The sequence below is a fragment of the Leuresthes tenuis genome, unplaced genomic scaffold, assembly GCF_036924035.1.
Source record: "Leuresthes tenuis unplaced genomic scaffold, fLeuTen1.0.hap1 SCAF_5, whole genome shotgun sequence".
NCBI lineage: Eukaryota > Metazoa > Chordata > Actinopteri > Atheriniformes > Atherinopsidae > Leuresthes > Leuresthes tenuis.
Genome location: NW_027325359.1, coordinates 23393739 through 23410781, shown reverse-complemented (window position 1 = coordinate 23410781; position 17043 = coordinate 23393739).

Here is a 17043-nt window from a genome sequence, read left to right as displayed (position 1 = left end):
TCTTCTTGATGCAGTCTGAAAAAATGGATATGAGAGGACTTTCATCCTTTTACAATTCTGTACTGCAGGCCTGGAAGATTTTTAAGTCTTCACATACACCTGGTGAGATTCCAGGTATGTGGGTTTTTTAATGCCATCATAGAGACTCCAATGCTTCAGTCTGCCAGCCTGCATGAAAAAGTGAGAGATGTCGGCTGTACCAAACTGGGTCATCTGGCAAGATTGATCGCCTCACCTACGGATGTCATGAGGGTGAGAGATGGAATCTCCTCTGTTTGACTGTTCGACAGAGTGGTAGAGGAAATCTACATTGCTCTACCACTGACTCTAAGAGATTTTGTGAAAGACCAGTCTATTTGTGAGCAGTGGAATGAGGGCAGTGAGTATGGCTTCCCCTCTCTGTCTGTCTCCCCAGAGGTGGGGGAGTGGCAGGAAGGAGGAGGCGAGCTGTTGTCCCTTTCATCACCGCATTTTGGAAAATTCCATGATTTTGGAAAGACTAAACTTTACCAGACCTGTGTTAAAGTTCTTAACCTCGACACATTGTCTGGGGTTAGGGAGTCAAGGTGGATTGTATTCTTTGGCTCAGGCTCTTCTCCGAAAGGCAGCTGGTGGTCGCTGTACAAGCTGCCCATTGCAAAACAGATAGGAGACCTCCAGTGGAGAATTATACATGGAGCAATAGCCACAAACAGATAGAGAGCTCACATTGATTCTGAGGTTAAAGAGGACTGTTTGCTTTGTGCCAGAACTGAAAGTGTTGTTTATATTTTTGTTGAGTGTCCACGGCTTGTTTCTTCTTTCTTTCTTATTAAAGAAAATGTTTCTGAGTCTTGGGAAAACTTTTTCATTTAATCTATTTATATTCGGTACAAAGTATTTTGCAAAAAAAAAATATGTTATAACATTGTTGAACTTTTTATCGGGCTCTGCCAAGTTGGCAATTTGGCTGACACGCAGAAACAAGACCCAGAATTCGGGAACCACAAATGCAATGATGGTTTTTCAGGATGACGCTGCAGTTGGCATTGAAGGAATTCATTGAATAAGAAATTCCAAAATCGGGCATGTCCGCTCCCGCTTTTGATGATGTAAGGTCGGGCATTCACACCTTTTCTTAAACGCTTTTTACAAATTATTGTTCACACCTTCTTGCAGCCTAATACCTCCGCTCCCGCTTTTAATGATGAATGGTTCGCACCTTTTCTTATCCGCTGCTTAGAAATTATGATTGGACATTCTCACCTACTTGCAGCCGAACACCTGCGCTCCCACTTTTGATAATGTATGGTCGTGCATTCGAACCTTTTTTTTCCAGATTTTTGCAAACCATGGTCGGACATTCAAACTTTCTTGATGCCGAACACCTCTGCCTCCACATTTGATGATGTATGGTCGGGCATTCTTTCCTCTTCTTACCCTTTTGCAGGGTAACTATGGTGGGAGTTGACACCTTCTTGAAGACTACCACCACCACACCCTCTTTTGATTATGTATTGTCGGGCATTTGCTCCTTTTCTTACCCGCTCTTTACAAATTATGGTCGGATATTCAAACTTTCTTGCAGCCAAACACCTCCGCTCCCGCTTTTGATGATGTATGGTCGGACATTCAAACCTTTTCTTACCCGCTTTTTACAAATTATGGTCGGACATTAAAACTATCTTTCAGCCGAACACTTCCGCTTCCGCTTTTGATTACGTATGGTTTGGCATTTGCTCCTTTTCTTACCCGCTCTTTACAAATTATGGTCGGACATTCAAACTTTCTTGCAGCCAAACACCTCCGCCTCCACTTTTGATGATGTATGGTCGGGCATTCGAACCATTTCTTACCGTTTTTTTTCGGAAACTATGGTCGGACATTCACTTTCTTGCAGCCAAACACCTCCACTTCCGCTTTTGATGATGTATGGTCGGGCATTCGCACCGTTTCTTACCAACTTTTTACAAATTATCGTCGGATATTCAAACTTTCTTGATGCCGAACACCTCTGCCCCCACTTTTGATGATGTATGGTTGTGAATTCTTTCCTCATCTTATCCGTTTTTTGCAAACTATGGTGTGACATTGACACCTTCTTGGAGACTACCACCACTGCTCCCGCTTTTGATGATGTATTGTCGGGCATTCAAACCTTTCCTTACCCGCTTTTTACAAATTATGGTTGGACATTTAAAGTTTCTTACATCCTAACACCTCTTCTCCCGCTTTTAAAGATGTATGGTCGGGCATTTGCACCTTTTCTTACCCGCTCTTTACAAATTATGGTCGGACATTAACATTTTCTTGCAGCCAAACACCTCTGCTCCCGCATTTGATGATGTATACTTTTCTTTCCCGCATTTTGCAAATCATGGACAGATATACATACCTTTTTGCAGCCGAAAACTTCCGCTACACCTTTTTTTGATATATGGTCGGGCATTCGCACCTTTTCTTTACCGCATTTTATAAATAATGATCAGACATTCACACCTTCTTGCATCCTAACACTTCTTCTCCCGCTTTTAAAGATGTATGGTCGGGCATTTGCACCTTTTCTTACCCGCTCTTTACAAATTATGGTCGGACATTAACATTTTCTTGCAGCCAAACACCTCTGCTCCCGCATTTGATGATGTATACTTTTCTTTCCCGCATTTTGCAAATCATGGACAGATATACACACCTTTTTGCAGCCGAACACTTCCGCTACACCTTTTTTTGATATATGGTCGGGCATTCGCACCTTTTCTTTACCGCATTTTATAAATAATGATCGGACATTCACACCTTCTTGCATCCTAACACCTCTTCTCCCGCTTTTAAAGATGTATGGTCGGGCATTCACACCTTTTCTTACCCGCTTTTTGCAAATTATGAACGGACATTCACACCCACTTGCAGCCGAACACGTCCGCTCCTGCTTTTTGATGATGTATGGTCGGCCATTCGCACCAATTCTTACCCGTCTTTTTTCAAACAATGGTTGGACATACACATCTTTTTGCAGCCGATCACTGCCGCTCCCAAGGATAAAAGGCTTTGATTTTTTTCTGTTCTACCAGCTGGCCACAGTTGCATTAAAAATCAGGCACGTAACTAAATCCAGCAGGTTTTACTCTTGCATCCTCAAGTGGCAAATCACTTAGTCTCACTTATATGCACCCACACACACACGCAAACACACAATTCTGGTTGCAGTACTCATGCTGTTCTCATTCTGTGCCAAAATAACCTCAGAACGTTTTGCAATTGGATGTTTTCAAGGGTTACAGCCTTTTTCATATTCCCCTTTTTTGTTTTCAATGCTTTGGTAAATGAGGCTGCTGCTCAAATACAAATTTAGAAGATATTCATACACACAGTAAGGACCAAAGTCAGGTTTCTTGCACTCAACTGCAACCACACACTGTAAATAGAGGACAGTATAATATGTCTGATGTCAGACATGCGGTGCAATACCAGTGACGGCCACTAGATGCTGGCTGAAAAAAATCTCTTTCTCCGCTAGACTTCCATTCAAAAAGTGATATCTTCTCACAAGATATAACAAGTGCATAAAGTTTTACCATGTCACTATGATCAGCATGCTGTATTGATCGTGTCTGAAAACTCTAATACTTCATTGCTGTGTTACACAGCTGGTTTGAGCTATTTCAGTTTTTTTTTATACCGGTTTGATAGCATTAAGAAATATGCATTAATATTCACAACTCTGCCCTCAGTGATTATGGAAAACACTAACTTGCTATCAAACAAGTCTGATGAGCTAGAGGCCCTTGTACGGAACCAACGGCTGCATAAGGAGAGCATTTTGATCTGTCTGTCTGAGTCCTGGCTGAACGACAACACACCAGACTCGTGTGTGGACATATGAGCGGATCGTGCAGGCGGTAAACGGAAAGGCGGGGGTATTATCCTGTTTTTTAATCAGAGAAGGGTTAACCCCACAATGTGACCGTTAAGGAGAGGATATGTTGTCCAGACATTGAACTGCTGTCAGTTGGTTTCCATGCGTTCTATGCGCCCAGAGTTCCTATATACAGTCGTCATCGTTATTTACATTCCACCGAGGCCAGCCCCGACAATGGCGTGTGATGTCATCCATGACGCTGTTGCTAAGATACAGACCCAGCATCCTGAGGCATTCTTTGCAATCACAGGGGATTTCAACCACGTCTCTCTATCCAGCATCAGGCATTCTGAGCACAGCTGCTCCTCCACATCTGTGGCAGCTACCACATCCAGTCCTCCTGAGCCCAGCTGCATCTTCACATCTGTGGCTGCTCCCAACGCCTGGCCTCCTCAGTTCAGCTGCACCTCCACCTCTAAAATTGAAAGCAACATCACTCCTGTCGTCATCCCTCCGCTACAACCTCTTTGTCTAACTATAGAGAAGGTTGGAGCTGAGCTCAGGAGACTTCAGTCATGGAGGGCTGCAGGCCCAGATGGAGTCTGTCCAAGGCTTCTGAGGGACTGTGCAGTCCCTCTTCATTATGAGCCTTCGGATGGAAAAAGTCCCGGTGTTACCCAAATTAGGGCAACCAGTGGAACTGAATGACTATAAATCGGTGGCTTTGACATCTCATATCATGAAGACCTTGGAGAGACTCCCTGTTCGTTGCATGAGACTGCAGGTTGCGGAGGATCTTGACACCCTCCTGTTTGCCTACCAGAAATACATAAGAGTGGAAGACGCAATTCTATACATGCTGCATCGGGCATATGCTTATCTGGATGTGCCTGGTTCATATGTGAGAATCGTGTTCTTTGACTTCTACAATGCCTTCAACACCATACGGCCCCCAATACCGAAAGACAAGCTTCTAGGTATGAGTGTGGCCCCCTCCCTGCCAAATCATGGATTATTTGAATACCAGACCACAGTATGTCAGAGATGTGTTTCTGGAACACTAGAATGCAGTACTGGGGCTCCGCAGGGTACTGTTTTGGCTCCTTTTCTTTTCACCCTGTACACATCAGACTTCAGGTACAACTCAGAGTCCTGCCACATACAGAAGTATTCTGATGATATGGCTGTTGTGGCAGGTGTGCGCGTTGGACAGGAGAAGGAGTACAGGGACCTTGTGGAGTCCTTCTATGACTGGACCAATGGACCAGTGGACTTCAGGAGATCTAGAACTCCATACAAGTCAGTCTCCATTGATGGAAGGGAGATAGAGACTGTTCAGACCTGCAAATACCTGGGGGTGGTGCTGGATAATAAACTGGAGTGGTCTGCCAACATAGAAGCAGTGTACAGAAGGGGCCAGTACTTCTTCCTGAGACTACTCAGGTCCTTCAATGTCTGTAGTGATATGATATGCATGTTTTATCACACTATCATTGAGAGTGCACTGTTCTATGCTGTTGTCTGCTGGGGGAGTTGCACTACAGACAAACGCCTGGACAAACTGGTAAAAAAGGCCAGTTCTGTTGTAGGTAGAAGACTAGACCCTCTCAGTGCTGGAGCAATGGATGAGGAGGAAACTGTATTCTGTTTTGGAGAATAATAAACATCCTCTCCACAGCATCCTGGCAGAACAGAGGAGCAGCTGCAGTGAGAGCATATCACTGCGCTGCAGGACTGAGAGGTTCAGGAGGTCCTTTGTCCCCACAGCCATAAGGCTTTTTAATAGTGACTGCTGACATGTTCTTCTCAAATGTATTTATTAATTATTATTTTGTTATTTATTATTTATTTTTCTAATTAATTTATTTATTTCGTCATTGATTATTATTTATTAGTAGTTTTCTATTCTATTCTATTCTATTTTGTTCTATTCTATTCTATTCTATTCTATTCTATTCTAACTAAAGTTGTGCAATCAGTTGTTGCCTCATCATGATGGCACTTTGATGGGGCGGTCCATGACGGGAGTCCTCTGGCATGTCGTCTGCATAGGCTGATTCAAGTCGTGGGAGACCCTCATTGAGGGCAATATAGTGCAAAATGCAGTATGCCAGAATAATCTGGCATGCCTTCTCTGCTATAGAGCAATTTGCACCCCGCTGTATCGAAACACATCCACCTGGCCTTCAGCACACCAATAGTATGTGTAGCGTGGTACAAAGTGAAGTTGTCCTCCACTACACATTTAATTTGAAAGTCTTTTATTTTTGTTCTGCAAAAAGCCAAAAATATATATTATTTATCGCGTTACGCCACACACATCTTCACACTCAGGTGTGTGTTCCCGTTCTCACAGCGTATTTTTGCGAGATTTCCCTTGTCCCGGTTCATAGTGTAGCGAACGCGCCCTCTGCTGGTAAGACTTTGACACTGCATCACCACATTTGTCAAACAATAAACTAACCTTTCCCGATCAGACAACACACAGACAATTTTCAACACACTCATGACCTTATCTTAATGCAAGTAATATTAACCATATAAATAATAACAATGTTGGTATATCACTGATGGCTCTATATACCACACTCTCCCCCACCAATAATGAATGTCTCCAGACATTTCAGATACACAAATTGTACTTTTTTCACACATTGAATTTGCTCACTGACTATGGTATTACTTATTTTAAAATGGCACTTGACATTCAATTAAATTAGTACCCATTAATCAAAGTATCTGACCCCTTTTAGATCTATAACACTAAACCTCAGTTTCTATACTCTGGATCCCAATCAGATCAACTCTCAAGTGTAACAGAACTCATATCGGCCTCGGTTCTTTTAGTCTGTTACCAGTCTCTTAGTTTGTACAGTCTCAGTTCAATATGTTCTCCCAGAATTGACTCACAATTGCTGCTGCTTTGAAAAAGGGATTTAGGCAGAACTGGTTTTTCATTTACTTAAAAAATCCCATCAGAGTTTTGTGTGGCACCTTTTGTGGCCCACATCTGTTTTTCTTGTACTGATGCATTCTGTTGCATATCTGTAGCTGGCGGAGGGTCAGGCTTATCTTCCTCTGATGACTCTTGTAGACTTTCCGCAAGTGCAACAGTGTCGTTCTCACCATTTCCATCAGCTGTGATGCCTCTGTTGTCAGTCTTTGTTTCCTCATCAACTGTTGGATCTTCCAGACCTGGTGATCCGTTTTGTATCGTCAGAGCTGGTTCAAATGGCTTTGCCTCTGGATTCAAATCTGCAGCCCTCTGGCTTAGTTCTTGGTTGTAGGGGAAACGGCACACAAGCTCAAATACATCACTGTACATCGCTGTTTGAGTCTTCCTCTGGTTCGCTGATTTGGTGCCGTCTTGTTCTTGTCCGTGTCTGTGTTTTCCTCTCTTGTTTTGTAGGGACAGGGGCAGGTTCCGGTTTTCCCAAGGGTAGACTGGGAGTAGGAGGTTCCTGTGCAACACGCGACTTTTACCTCCTCCCTCTGGTGCTACTTCATACACCGGGCTGTCACTGCTCCTTCTCTTCACCACCACATACACTTTAGTTTCCCAGTAGGACTGCAGCTTACCAGGGCCGCCCCTCTCTGACAGGTTACGTACGAGCACCCTTCCACCAGGTTGCAGGTCGACTCCATGTGCTCTTTTGTCATAGCCTTTCTTTCCTCGTAGAGTTTCCTGGGCCGCTGTTTTGGATGCGATCTCATAGGCTTGTCTCATTCGGTTTTTCCAGTTCTGTACATACTCAGTGTACGTCTCTTTTGCCTCTCTGGGCTGTAGGTTGAAAAGCAGGTCTACTGGAAAATGAGGTGACCTTCCATAGAGCAAGTAGTAGGGAGACCCTGTGACTCCACTGCGGGTGCAGTTGTACGCGTGCACTAGTTTTGTCAGTGAGCTCTTCCAGTCAGCCTTTTGTTCACTTATGAGGGTACGGAGCATTGATAAAATAGTTCTATTGAACCGTTCACACTTCCCGTTACCTTGGGGGTGGTAACATGTTGTGTGGGACCCCCGCACATCACAACTCTTCTGTAGTTGGTCCATCAGCTGGTTGTCAAGCTCTCTCCCCATGTCGTGGTGAATTCTCTCTGGAAAACTCGCACCACTCGCAGTGCAAACTCATTGAATAGTTTGTCAACAACAGTTTTGGCAGACGTGTTTGTCGTAGCATAGGCTTGGGCGAAACCAGTGAAATGATCGATCACAACAAGAATGTACTCAAACCCCTTTTTGCATGTCTCTAAGTGTAAAAAGTCAATGCATCCTAGTTCACCTGGGCGTGTTGTGACAATGGTTGTCATGGGAGCCCTGGTTGCTTTGTGAGGTTGTTTTGCCTTGAGACACTCACATTCTTGGGTAAAAAAGTGATCTATGTCAGAGTATATACGGGCCCAATAGAATCGATCTTGGATCAGGTTCAAAGTCCTCTCAACCCCAAGATGTCCCATTTCTCTGTGAAGCTCGTGGAATACTCTGTGACGATGCTCTTTAGGGAGGATAAGTTGTTGTTTATCCCCTGCTTTCCTAAAGAGAATTCCGTCCTCATTGACATACAACTTTGTCTCATTAATACTCTGACGTCCGCCGGTTCTGCTTTAAGAGCTCTCCTGGATGGGTGCTGATTTTCCCTCTTATAATGCAGAACTTGGCCTATAACAGGATCTCTTTGCTGACTGTCTCGTATCTCGTATCCTGACCCACCTCCTCTGTAAACTGTGTCATGAACGCATTAATGTCTAAAGGCATGCGGGATAGGCCATTCGCATCTGCATTACTCTTTCCCGGCCTATACTTAATGGAAAAATCAAACTCAGACAGCTCACCCACCCACCTCTGACCTGTAGCGTTCAGCTTAGCTGTTGAGAGGATAAAGGTTAAGGGATTGTTATCTGTATATACGATGTTGTGGAAATTTAGTTACGCACAGAGTCAGTTATTTTCTTCGGAGGAGATAAGAGGCTTTAATAATAATATCTTGCAAGAGAGAACAACACAGTACAGAATAAAGAGTTGCTTTGACCACTGAAGCAAAAACACACAGTTATATTGCCCGCTCATCACGTCATCTGTCTTTGGGTATAGTTGATTGTTCTTCTAACTTTCCTCCCCAACCATCAGTTGAGGTTACCCAGACACAGTCGTAAATACCAGCCTAACCCTGTCCCCCCCTAAAGTGCAGCTATCTCATTATAACAAGCCCACCATTGTAAAGAGGAAAAAAAAGCACAGGGCAGGGTGGTACCTTGCAGCTCGGTCATTTGCAGGTCATACACAGTAACACTCAATACAATGCATATAAGAATTAATTTTCCATTACATTCCTCCCTTTTGATTATAATAATACCATTATATTAATCAACCCAAAAGAAACAAGGAAAATAATAACTTTATCTGTAAAACACCAGCCTGCATTTGCACACAATGTGAGTTTAAAATGGAGGCATCATAGTGATAAAGGGTCCAATGATAAACAATCAAAACATGAACAATTAAACATGATTATCTTCATCCCTCTCTAAGTCAGCGTCACTAGAGGAAAAATTTTGAAAGCAAAGAAGTTCTTTGAGTCATTTGAATCATTTGGTGAGCTACATACTGATGGGGTTTTTCGTTCTTATTAACGAAGTCCCACCTTAAACAGAAAGAACCACACAAGAGATCAATATAAAGTTCAGCTTTTGCAAAAGGGGAGAACCTTCGCTCATTCAGCCACAGGTGTATGTGTCTAAGCAACCAACAACAATCTCCGACTCCCTCATTGCAGCAGCCTGGTTTTATTCAGAGATAAGAAAGGGGGAAGAGCTTTACAAAACAAAGGGTTTCATAGAAAATTCAGAACGTCGGTCGTTTACGTATGCATTTACGTATGGAGGCACATCTGCCAATTAGAATGTGAGACCTTGACGACAATCATACAAAGAGATACATCAATAAACTAGTATGAATCAGCCATTGTTGGTTTGTAGTGTAAACTCGGGTGAACTCGGTTGACCTCTGGAAGACTCCGTCCTGAGGCATCTTCCTTTGTTCACAAGATGGAAGTAGCCATCTTAGTGATCACAGACTTGAAACAGGGAATCACACAAGTCGTAAAACACACAGAATAAGATCAATACACCAAAGAGGGGGGTCACGATCTTTAATATTGGTTGCCACCAGGTGCCGGTCATCAGCCATGCGAGAAAGTTCCATTGTTGTTGTGCTTTCTCTTGTGACATGGTTTGTTGCAGGTTGAGCAGGGAGGCCATTTGCTTCGTTTATGTGGGTGTCATTTTCTCCGGGATATAGGTACAGCAAGAAGTACCTATAATGTGACACACTCCACCTTGAGCAAGTCCAGAGCCACTCTGTTCTGGAGAACCATCAGCCGTGTGGCTTGGAGCTCACGATTCTGGCCATTTTCCACCTGCAAAGAAAAGTTGACAAAAGACTGGAAGCAATAATTCAGAGTCTCAATATACAGTGCATGTTTTCCAATACCATCCCAAGGGAAAAGGGAATGTATAACTTTTGAGCCTGTGCTCCAAACCTTATGTTCGAATGGGACATCTGAGCCCCAGATAGGATTGTGTGGTTTGAAGATTCCGACACTTCTCCGTTGTCGCTTATGAATTGAGGGTAGTTGGCCACGGTAGATCTTATAGGTGTGGTCGGTGACCCACACCGGTGCACAGACTCCCGTCCAGTTGATGGGCAACATCGGCTATACATTATGTCCGCATAACCACCACCCGTTCTGGATGAGGTACGTCCCGTTCGATGGTGCGGACATGTTGGTTGGGGAGCCAGTTGCTGTGGCAATTCCGTCTTGGCACTCAGAAGTGATGTTTAGAGCTCCCATCCAGGCTCCTCCCTGTGGGCAGCCCTTGCTTTTGCACAGATGCGTGTCATTTCCTTGAGTGAAGCAAGTGAAGTTCTGCCCTTTGGGAATGTGGAGATATGCTACTTGTGGTGTGGGTTTCCCTCTGATTGTGATGTTCATGTTAGCCCAGAACAATGTACTGCATGTCCTGTTTTCTACTCCCCAATGGGAATCAGAGGCATTGATCACAATATTGCCATGTTGAAACCCAATACCTGCCATTGAGGCCATACATTTCGCTTCAGTTTCATTCATCCACTTGGCTGCAAGATGGGTCTGCATAGAGGAAGGGGGAAGCTTGGAACACACATAACATCCCTCGGCTCCGTCAGGTTGTCCCACTGTGGATTTCACATACCTGTACCAGGTATTTGTGTCGAATGGGTGTTTCGGGTCCCATGTCCAGTCCTTGTAGTCCACATCATGGGTCCATCTCTTTTCCCGGTTTGGTTTGGGATCACTTTGGACACCTAGGATGAATACAGACAATACACACGCTACAGCCGCAGCGCAGCTGAGTAACACCTTTTGTGTCCCCATTGCTGCTCAGTTATCAGAGATGCAGGTGCACCCTCGGCCTATCAGAGTGAGGATCAGTTGGTTTCTTCACTGACGTTGAGACACCTCACTCTAAACAATGAGGTCCCTTTGTAGTCAGGCTTCCCCACCACTCTGAAATTAGGGGTCCAACACTCTCTGTAACTTAAAGTGGCTGAGGTGGATCCAGCTGGGCCTTTCAGCAATCTTCACTGCAGTAGGTGTGGTCAGGAGCACTTGGTATGGTCCTTCCCACCGTGGGCTGGCCCAGTTCTTCCTTTTGATGACTTTGATGTACACCCAGTCACCTGCTTTGATCGGACTGTCAACCTGTGGAAGAGAGGAATCAGAAGGCAGTAAATTTGCATTGGACACGTCTTTCTGGTTTAGTGTCCTGATCATATAATCTGTCAGAGTCTGTTCTTCATCTGCTTTCTGTAAGTCTGATGAAAACACTGGTAACCTATATGGTCTCCCATGGACTATCTCAAACGGAGTTAATCCTTCTGATGTGGAGTGATTCTCATATAGAGTTTCACCAGGTCCAAGCATTCTGGCCATGGACGGCCAGTAGTTTCCATGCACTTTTTCAATCTGCTTTTGATAGTGCCGTTTGTTCTTTCCACAAGGCCTGCACTTTGAGGGTGGTAGGCACAATGATTTTTCAAATCCATTCCCAAATGCTCTGCCATTTTCTGAACTACTTTATTCACAAAGTGTGGTCCATTGTCACTGTAAATGGTTTGTGGGATGCCGTGGGCTGGGATGATAGTTTTGCAAATAGCCTTAGCTACTGCTAGTGCATCAGCTAGCTTTGATGGAACTTTCTCAACCCATTTGGAAAAAGCATCGACCGTCACTAAACAGTACTTGTGAGGTCCACTTTGTATAAGTTCAATGAAGTCCATGTGCATTGTTTGAAACGGGTAAGAGGGTTTTGGAAAAGAGCCTCTTTTTGGTCTCATGTTTCCTTGGGGGTTATGCTTCACACACACAAGACATGCTTTACAAAAAAATTTTAAGTAGGAATTTAATCCGTACGTTGTAAAGTGTTGTTGTATGATAGCACTCATCCCTCCTGTTGAGACATGGCAAGGCCCATTTGGCTGGCAACTGTATAGCTTGAAGGAGATCAGTCAGAAGGGAGGCATGTGTTACAGGTTTACCTGTGGATGTTGTCATGCCTCTGCGTTCCCATTGTTTTGCAAAATAAAACAAGGTTGAGAAAGCATATTGGCTGTCAGTGTAGATTGTTACCTCATGTCCTTTTGCTAATTTGCATGCTCTAATCAGTGCAATAAGCTCAGCAGCTTGTGCTGACATTTGGCTAGGGAGTTTGGCTGCCTCTACCACTCTGGAGGGCAGTTGGACTATTGCATAGCCACTTCGATTGTTACCTTGTGGGTCTTTGGAACATGACCCATCAACAAACCATTTTTCTTCTACAGTGAGAGGTGTATCACTGAGGTCTGGTCTTGGTAACTGCAAATGTTCTGTTGTTTCCAGACAGTTGTGTGGTGTACCATCTTCAGGTAATGGAATCAATGTTGTAGGGTTTAAGACAGTACATCTTTTCACCACCAGGTGGGGCTGAGACAGCAGTGTGGCTGTGTATGATAGATGTCTGGCTGGTGAAAGGAAATTAATTTTGTTTTGCAACAACAGCACGTCCACAGCATGTGGGACCAAAAGTTCCATTTTATGAAACAACACGACATCTGCTGATTGGGTGACTGCAGGAGCAGCTGCACAAACAGCTTGGACACACTCAGATAAAGCTTGGGCCACTGGGTCCAACTTCTTTGAGTAGAAAGCTACAGGTTTCAATCTGCCACCGTGGTTCTGCAACAACACTGAAGTCATGTAGCCATTTTTGCAGTCCACTGTCTGAACAAAGGTTTTACTGTAGTCTGGTAACACGAGAGTTGTGGTTTCCATCAAGGCTTGTTTTAAAACTACAAATGCTGTCTCAGTTTCAGGGGTCCACTTGATTTTATCAAACATTGTCATGGGGACACCGTAAATGAGATTCTGCAAAGTGTGAGTTTTTTCTGCATAATGTGGAATCCACGCTCTGCAGTAGTTACAAAGTCCTAGGAAGGACATCATTTGTTTCTTTGTCTCTGGTTTAGGCACGTCAGCTATAGTTTGTTTTCTAGCTGTTTGTATCTGTCTGCCTGTGGCTGACAGTGTGTGGCCCAAATAGTTCACCTCTTTTCTCACCCACTGGAGCTTATCTTTTGATACTTTGTTTCCAGTTTTGCAGAGGTGCTGCAACAGAGCAAGAGAGTCTTCTCTGCATGCTTCCTCTGTTTCTGATGCCACCAAAATGTCATCCACATACACAAGCAACTGGCTTCGCTCGGGCATGTGAAAATCTGCCAAACAGGCCATTATTGCTTGGGTAAAGATGGTGGGGCTGTCAGCAAACCCTTGTGGCAATCTGGTGTAGGTGTATCCTTGACCCTCATATGTGAATGCAAACCAGAACTGAGAGTCTGGGTGAATTGGGACTGAGAAAAAGGCGTTACTGTGGTCAACTACAGTAAAGAACTTTTTATCAGGCTTTAGAGAGTTCAACAATGTGTGTGGATCAGGTACATTTGGAGCTCTTGTTTCAACTGCTTCATTTACAGCACGTAGATCTTGAATCATACGCCAGTCTTTACCATTTGCTTTTTGCACTGGAAAGATTGGTGTATTACATGGGGAATCTGGGCATGGTCTGATTATTTCCCCTTTGTTAAGGTCTGTTACCACTGGTGAGATGCCCATCACTGCCTCATGTTTCAGAGGGTATTGTTTTACTCTGGGCCTCCAATCTGATCGAGGTTTAATTTGTACTGGAGGTATGGATGTTAAAAGTCCAACATCAGAAGGACCCTTTAACCACAGTCTTTCTGGGATCTCTGCCAATTCAGCTTCTTCTTTGGCTGTTAGAAAAATGTCAGTTTGTCATGGGAGGGGGTGCACTTGTGCTTCGCACGTTGCTGCACCACTGAAAGGTTGTCTCCACATGTCACAGCTGGGACTGTAACTCCAGTTCAAACTTTGGGCTCAAATCATATGAACAATACACACTGTTGTCATCTGTGCAGGATGTCAACGTCAACATCTCTGACTCTGCAAGCTTTCATTCCGTTTTTAATTGGGACGATGGCGATGCCCAGCCGGGTCATCAAGTCTCTTCCCAACAGGTTAACAGGGCATTTTGGTGAAATCACTACAGAGGCTGAAATAATGAGTTTAGCTTCTTCATCTGCAACAGTCAAAGCTTTAGAAAGTATTCTTTGTGTGTTTGTCCATCTGCTGATTTAACCCAAATGCTATTTTTTTTAAACCTGGGACATGTGTTTTAAGAACTGTTTTGCATGCACCACTGCCACATAGAAACTCTAGGTTTACCATTTATTTTCAACACTACATAAGGTTTCTCTTCGAGTGCATTCAAAACGTCCCAAGCTGCGTGGACATCAACAACCATCTCATCTGTAGGATTAGAGGAGTCAGAGGTTTTCATGTCTAGTCAGGAGTTAGACCTTCCTCTGTCTCCTCTTCCTCCTTTGTAATTATCTTGTTTTTTCTTGGGACAATCTCTGGACCAATGTCCCTGTTCTCCACAGTTCCAGCATTCGTCAGAACTTCTATTAGATCCAGACTGGGAGGGCCTTTGACCTCTTCCTCTCCCTCTGTTTTTGCCCCGACCGCCACCTCTCTGGCTGCCGCGGAAGAAAACAGTGGAGCTGCTGGATTCCAAACCATCGGTGTAAAAACATCTGAATTTCCTTCTTTCTCATTTACCACTCTCTCAGCATGTCTGGCCCATTGCATGGTCTGGCCGACTGTGCTTTCAGCGGATTCAACATGATGTTTTCTTATCCAATTTCCAATTTCAGGGCGGAATCATGTGAGGAGACCATTTTTCAGCTGTTGCTGATAAGCAGAACGATCGTCAACATTAACCTCGATTCCGCTATGTATTCTGAATTCTTTTTCAAATCTCAAACGGAAATCTTCAACATCTTCGTCATTTTTCTGTTTTATTCCCGCCAGGCGGCCATAATCTGCCCGTCTGCGGTACAATGTTGCCACTCTTCCTGTGAGAGCGGTCCACTGAGCCTGAAACTCAGCACCGAGTGTGGCTGGCTCATCATTTGGGGCAGGAAAGGCCACATGATTAGCACGTGCGCCAGTAAAATCTCCTCTTACTCTGGCCCAATCCTTTCCGAGTGAAGTCATGGCTGCTTGGCCTGCTTCAAGCCCATTTAATCTATATGAAAGGATGATTCCTCGCATGTCCTCAGCCCACTGGGCAGGATCCTCTTTTGCAGGTGTGCATCCTTCCACAGCTTTTCTGGCTTCTTCTAAAGTCCACGGCCTGTACACATACATGTGAGCAGCCTGTCCTTCAGCAGGGTTAGGATTGGCAACTTGAATCATTGGATAATGTTCGACTGTGTTCTGAGGAGGCATTGTTTCTTTTTTAGAATGACTTTTAAGCCACATGGGGGAGAAGAAGGGGTTTGTGGGACTTGGTTTACCCAAGACGTGGAGTCAGGCACAGATTTGCTCAGATTAGGATATAAATCAGAGGTATCAGCTAACTGAGTAGGAGGTGCAGTGGGAGAAATAGCCTCTGCCCCTGCAGGAGGCGAGCGCCCGTCAGTCTGTGCTGGGGGTACTGCAGCTTGAGGTGGGCGCTTGCTAGCCTGTGTTTCATTATCTTCTGGTCTTACAAACAAGCTTGCTGTTTTATTATCTCCCTATTTTCTCTGTTTTGCCTTCTGAATCTGCTCTCTCCTTTCTTCAGATGCCTTCAACCACAAGTTAGCGCACTGCAACTCTTTTTCCTTTCTCTCCCTCTTTGCTCCACGCTTTGCAGCTACGCTTCCTTCCAGCATCACAACCACTCCTTTCCACTGATCAACTTTCAACTTTTTGTCAACACCAAACTTCTTCTGCCACTTTGACATATAACGTAGACAACCAGGAAATTTGCCAACCATATATTTTTCATCACCTTCGGCACCTCTGGGGGAGGATTTACTGGTTTGATTACCCATTTTTTATTTTAATTTAATTTAGTACTCGGCATATATTTTTATTGATATATGTCCTTAATACAGATTAAACTGACCTACTTCAACAAACTACTGGTTTGTGTTAACACCGTTAGGTTTCCACCAGTAATGCTGATTCAGTCAGTGTACTCTGTCATTCACACTCTCATTCACTCGTATTTACACAGCAGCAAGTATTTTGTACAGCACAAAACACAAATTCTTTCCCTGTCACTCAGAAGCAAACCTTCGACAAGGAACTACTTCTGACAAAGAGCAGACTTTTGCAGCAGTCTCTCTCTCTTGGGACTCAAGGCCTCTGCGTACAGAGCCTCTGACCCTTTACTTTCTGGGACTCAAGGTTTTTAGCCTCTGACCCTGTATTCTTTGGGACTCAAGGCCTCTCTTCTTACAGAGCCTCTGACCCGTAACCCAGCGCTTTTCACTTACTTCTCTGTTGGTTCGTTTCACTCCGTCCGGATCCCGTCAATCCACCGTTGGCAGACGAAGTCAGACCTATGATGCTGGCCCAGTGAAGAATTTACCCCCCAGGACTTTCTTTCCAGGTCCTGTTGACACTGGCCGTGCACGGATTCAGCGCGTCGTCCTCCGTTCGCCAGCGGTCAGGTATGTTGGGATCCGGGTCACGGCACCAAGTTGATGGGGTTTTTCGTTCTTACTAACGAAGTCCCACCTTAAACAGAAAGAACCACACAAGAGATCAATATAAAGTTCAGCT